General features: G+C 42.4%; 1 long non-coding RNA gene across 1 annotated transcript; it reads left to right on the top strand.

Moving 5' to 3' along the window:
- The first annotated feature begins 2105 nt into the window (after positions 1-2105).
- On the top strand, positions 2106-5267 carry LOC106584000 (uncharacterized). The gene is made up of 3 exons (XR_001323669.3): positions 2106-2556; positions 2656-2886; positions 4292-5267. It is a non-coding gene; the product is annotated as an uncharacterized LOC106584000 (long non-coding RNA).
- Positions 5268-6572: the final 1305 nt, after the last annotated feature.

The following is a 6572-nucleotide window of genomic DNA, read 5'->3' on the forward strand; positions in this document are numbered from 1 at the left end:
GATAAAATTGGTTAGCACTTCCCTGCTGATGGAAAATTCCATACTGATTATCTGAGATGATAACTGTGAGTTGGCACAAACGTTTTAATGTCAGCGTTCTATCAATGGAAAGGTAAAACCGATAAAACCAAAACTAAAGACATGCAAGGTCAACTAAACGACTCCAGTAAGACGTGACTAATAAAAACTAGGAGTAACTGGGGTGGAATCTAAAGCTATGCAACTACTACCCATGCCATTGACAATAGGTCCAATAACAATAGCGGGATAATTCTTTATGGTAGCTGGGGTAGAACCAATTTTAGGTTTGGATAATCTTTGTGAACTGTGGGCAAAAGACGCCTTTAGACTGCGGTCTTATCAAAGGGTGTAAACCTATCGTGATAGAGGGAATTCCACCGACACGGCAGTATCTGATTAAGCCGGGGGCTGGGGACTCTGTGGCGGTGGATATCCTGATATTACTGGAAAGGAGTATACTTATACAAGAACCAACTCATTGTAACAGCCCCTTATTTCTAGTGAGAAAGGAAAGGATGTGGTGTATCACAGTGGATTCCCATTTATTACTAACAAACATTCAGTTAGGATAACACCTATAGCCCACATCAATACTATTCATTCTCTGGGATGACCAAACACTCCACGTACGCTCAGATAAAACCCTGGCGTTTTTACATTTCTTGAGACACTTTATTCCGTCTTATTCTGAAATACGTGAACCTCTTACATGACGAAAGAGAGTAGGGGTCCTCATGAGACAATAGAGTGGAGCCAAGGTTGTGAGGAAGCGTTTTATAGAAACAATTCAAGATTGTGAGGAGGCATTTGAAGAGTTAAAGAATCCGTTGTGTCAAGTGCCTGCATTGGGGTTGCCAAACCTGACATTTCCATGCATGAATAAGATAGGTACTGTGGTAAGTTATGCGGAACCATGGGGGAAAAGACAGACCAGTCATGTACTGGAGTAAATCTTTAGGCAAATGGAATGCCACTGTGACTAGGAGAAGTACAAGCAACCAAAATGGTTCTGCATAACACCGCCTCGATTACTATGGGTCAAAAAATGTATTTGTATGTTCCAAATGCAGTTGCAACTATTGTTTACAGTACAAAAGTCCAACCCGCCCGGTGGACAAAATGGAAAATGACGCAGAAATCTGTAAGGGGTAGTTCAATCGATACAGTACGTTTTAATTTGGTGAACATTGGGTATCTGGCTAAAATATATTTTATAATATGGGAGCATTACATATTAATCTCAAAATAAGACATTAATGAACGTGAAGCAAATAGTGAATATACCACGGCGATTGGTAATAAATATATACAGAAAAAACTTTAGGGTAGATTCAAATACAAACGATACCTTCCAATAAGGAGAAAGTAAACGGGGGGCAGTGGCTTCCCTGTTAACAGAAGTTATCATGTGTGGTTTTGTCTGTAGTTAAAACCTTTTTGCTCACCTGGTAAAGTATTGTTAGAGGGTAAGAGAGGTAGAGTATAGTAGAGATTGTAGAGGGAAGAGAAATGTACTGGGTGATGGTGATTGAGAGGGCTTTCCTGTTGGGAAGAGTGGATGAGTTGGAGTTGAGGGAAACAGATATGTAGACTAGTGAAAGTAACAACGGAAGTGAGAAAGAAAGGAAATGGGAAAATAAATGGGAAGTAAGATATAAAGATTTAGAATTTTTAGGACTGATTAACATTTAGCATAGTAAAAACTAACAAAATGTGTATATTCTCTACCAGGAGAGGATGGGGTGTCCCTATCTCTCCCTTTGAAATGCTTCCTGAGGCTGTTGCCTTGGGAGAGCAGTTCGTGAAATTCTGTAATTCCATAAAGTTGGTGCTCTGAATCCTGTGTCATTATTGCCCTTGCCCAATGAGGGAGAAGCTCATGAGTGTGATCCAGACTAAATCACTCCAAAGCCTCACCCGATCTGTAGGAAATAGAACTAGAATCGGGTAAAGTAGGCTATTAAACACAGACGGCTCTAGTCACATGACGACAGGAGGAAAGCGAGTGATTGGATATGCTGTGTGTGATGATGTGGAAGCATTTAAAGCTGGCCCATTGCCGCATCAATTTCAGCCCAGTGAGTTGTGCTGTCGTTTGCCAGCAGGGGAGGATGCTACAATATATAGAGACTCTCTCTATTCGTTAGGAGTGGTTCATGGTTTTGGGACTCTGTGGTCACAAAGGGGCACGTTAACTGCGACAGGAACACCAATTAAATCTGGACACGAAGTAGAGGCATTTCTAGAAGTGTGTCTATTACCCAGTAGACTAGCTGTGGTAAAATGTGAAGCTCACACCGGTCGTACTGATAAGATAGCAGTAGGGAATTTCCGAGCAGATGAGGCGGCTAAAGCGGAGCCACAATCTAAAACAGAAGATGCGACCAAACTGCATGTAAATCGTGTAAATACTAAAGCTGGGATTCTCAGCAAACTCCCACCAAACAGCTACCACCACCAGACGGATCCTTTACATCATTGCAGATGGACTTTATATGGCCACTTCCTCAAAGTAGGGGTAAGACACACGCACAGGTAATTGTGGACTGGTTTTCAGACTCTCCTAAGGGAGGTAATTCCACAATGGGTGAATCAATGTGGTCATACTGTTAGAAAATGACCCATGCCTTGCAGTGTATTCACAGGTAAAATTAACACACGAGGAACGGACCCCAGGAGATAACCACAAGCACAGCCTGAGTCTGGGGGACTGAGTGTACATCAAGGTCCACCAAGCCGGTGTTCGGACAATGCTGGTCCGGGCCCCACACAGTACTACTCACCACGCATACAGCAGTGAAAACTACAACCTCTCCTCGGTGGGTCCATATTTCTCATGTGAAATGAGATCCGGCTGACTAAGGGGTAAGCTGGAGGAGGCACTACTAGCAGAAGAGCTGGAGAAAAGGAGACTTGAGAGTAGGAGTTATGTTAAGAAAAGTGTCATAACAGCATCCATCTGTGTACTGATAACCGTATTCCTTGCACTAGCAGTAGTGATTTATGGGAACAATGATAATGACCGCATTTCAATGCCAGTACCATGAATAGGAGAGTGGACAGTTGAGAGGGTGAACTGGGTGAGAAGTGCAGTTAATATCACAGGGGCAAAGCAGATCATTATCCTTTTCAAAAGGTGAGTTCCAAAATATCTCTAACAGTCCCCCAGAGTGAGTTTTCTTATGTGCGTAATGTCCGAATTCGCTCACCGTTCCAAAATGTGATTGCTAAGCAACAAGACAGTTAACCCTTGCTGCCCTCAAACCAAGGCAAGCTGCCTGCTAATTTTCCATAGGCTATGTTTCAACTGGTCAATTTTACAGTTTGAAAATAGGTGTGTTCCGCATCCTCATTAATTCACATAGAAGTAGCCCATTTCACTGTGGCGGACAACTTAGATTTGAGGCATGCTATGCTAATCAGTGGAGGCTGCTGAGGGGATGACAGCTCATAATAATGGCTGGGACAGTGCATGGAATGGAAACCATGTGTTTTATGTATTTGATACCATTCCGCTAATTCCGCTCTAGCCATTACCACCAGCCCCTTTCTCCCCAATTAAGGTGCCAGCAACCACCTGTGATGCTAATGTAAGACAAGGATTATCTAGATGAGCCGGACAAACTTATCTCTTTGATGAGAGCCCAATTGCCCAAGTACTCCACCAGTGTTTCCTCAGATCAAATATGCAGACATTTGTGCATCTCCAGTCAGAACAGAACCTGCCCGAACTCTTTCCCCCTGGTGCATTTTCTAGCTGGCGCCCACATTGCATTCATTGTTGTTTTCCTTAGTAATAATTACTGTGTGTATTCATATCAAAGTAAGTACCTTATTGCCTTATCATAATACAGTTTCTGTATATCATGTTATGTCATTTCTACTGTAGCACACTGTATTTATGTATGGAGCATAATGTATTCTGTGTATATTCCTTTGTAACCGTGGACAAGCAAGATACTGATTTCATAACCTTTATGGTGTTATATTCAATTTTGATAATGCAGTTGCATTCATCTATTAGTTCTGTGAAACAATGCTAACACTAATGGCGTCAAAGAAGTATTAGCTTGTGTTGTATCCGGAAGCTGCCCTGGCCTTACATGACCATTGCATTGGCCTGCATTTGGCCTGTATAGCTCTGCCCTGCCATCTTGTGGAGCCCTTGTGGAGCTCTTCAGTTATTATGTTACTTGTAATATGGTTTTATTGCTATATCCTAATGTTGTATTCTAATTACTAATAATTCCTCTTTATTCTGTACTTTCAGAAACCACACACACACACAGTATTGAACATAAGTTGCCAACATCATAACTGGACATATTCAGTGCTGAAGATTGAGGACAGCTTTTGTATGCTAGAAATATACTGTTTGGAGAGGGAGTAGGGAGGATAAGGGAGTGGGGAGGTGGGTAAAATATTGCCAATAAAATTGCATAATGGGACTGAATTGATTTATATGCAAAGTGTATGTTCAATTACAAAAAAAGGGGTTTTGGACTCCAGACTGAGACTCATCAAAGCGAAGAGCAGAGCCAGGAGGGGTGAGGACTTCCGGCTACCGCAGACCTACTGCACCTCACCCACTATAGGTCTGCCTACATCCCCACCAGCATCTTCAGAGGGACCTGGGACTTCGTTGGTGGGCAAGGGGACCTCAGATTCAGGGTTCTCAATGGCCACATGGTTGGGGGGAAGCTCATCACTGTCACTGTCAGAATCTGATTCCTCACAGTCATTCTCAGAGTCATTCTCAGAATTCCAGAATTTTTGCATTTGTGAGTTGTCTCCATTTGAAAGACATTGCTAATGCTACAGCTTAGCCCACTAACTACATACATAAACAACAACAATTAATGGCTCCAAGTGAGTGTCAGGGGTGACATGATTGGCTGCCGGTGTGGTGATACTGATGATTTGTCTCCACAGATGGTTTGTTCACATAACAGTTTAGGATAATTAACGTGGCAGGTTAGGAGAACTAATGCAGCAGGTTAGGTGAATTAACGTAGGAGGTTACAAGAATGAGGTTAAGGTAAGGAAAAAGGTTAGGCTTACCTCCAATGCTACAGTTGTCAACAACTGTGTTCCCTGACGCGACCACTGCGGAGAGCTGTTGTAGGCCTAGCTACTCCATCTAGCCACAACGGTAGAAACGTAAACAAACTATCTGTGGTGAAAAATCATCAGTATCATAACACCGACACATGCCAATTGTTTCAATAAATCTCTATCAGAAAATGGTTTGTGTGGTAATCGTTTCTTTATTTACTGTTTTAACCACATGTTTTCAAGTACCGGTGACAATTCCTGCGTTCCAATTTTTGCATAGATTCTAATGGACACATGATGTGTGTAAAATTGTAACAATAGTTGTCATGGAGAGAAGACCAAGGCGCAGCAGGTATGTGAATACTCATATTTAATTTCAACAAAAGGAGTAAAGCATCCACTTGACAAAACAATAAAGGTGACAACAGCAACAGTTCTGCAGGCTATGAAACGCAGTGCAAAAACAACCACCCACAACCCCAAAGAAAAACACACACACCTATATAGGGCTTCCAATCAAAGGCAACTCAACACACCTGCCTTCAATTGGAAGTCCCAATCAACAACACAATCATTCACATACAAAAACTGCCACGTCCTGACCCCAAAACTAATACAATAGCTCCATCTGCTGGTCAGGACGTGACAAAAATACTTTTTTGAAGGTTGTACTAATTATGATGAGCTAATGCTAAGCTATTTCTGGCTGTGTGGAACCATGTTTGTTGACATCAATCAATGTTTTCTGGGTGTCACCTGAACGTCTGTCAGTTGTTATAGCAAAACGAGGTGAAGGGATGTTTCCCTCATCTTTCTTGTAGACCTCCGTAAATTAATGATAGGAAGTGAATGATGATAGACGACACACCCCCTTCGCCTTCAACATGCATACTGCAAACAAACCCAACTCATCTTGCATCCAAAAATATACTGTTCACATTGAGGACATAACATTGTAAAGACTGTTTGTGCAAAGTGTTTCTGTGAAAAAACAGTATGGCCAGCTAAAACACTTACTGATGCATCAGTCATAACTACACCTTCTAATGAAGTGTTCTAATCACACCGGTTTGAGAGTATGCTGCAGGGACCACTGTAGAATGATTACACCTGTGTGTTCGTACGAATCAAAGGGTTTATCACCATGGGCATGTTGTGAGGGTTGTCCCGGGAGATAACCAGTACTCTGTGGGTGGGTTGTGCCGCGGGCAGAGTAATTCTGTTGCAGGAAGGGAGAGGGCGGAACAGCACTTAAAGTCTGAAGAATCATACGAGACAGTCCCTCATGTCTGCGCCAAAACACCGCCCCTGTGTGGAGGAAGCAGCGAAAACTACACTCTTGAAACCATATACTTTCACATCCTCCCAGAGGGAGGGGAGCAGGAAACTCGCTCTAGACATGTCTCAGTTTAGCTTTCTGACAGTAGCTCAGGGTTGAGTATAGTAAAATAATGTTTGTTTCCCAAATGCCGATAAAGTGTATCAAGTTAACCTGT

This window comes from Salmo salar, chromosome 23 (genome assembly GCF_965601325.2).
Source record: "Salmo salar chromosome 23, fSalSal1, whole genome shotgun sequence".
In the NCBI taxonomy this organism is placed as follows: domain Eukaryota; kingdom Metazoa; phylum Chordata; class Actinopteri; order Salmoniformes; family Salmonidae; genus Salmo; species Salmo salar.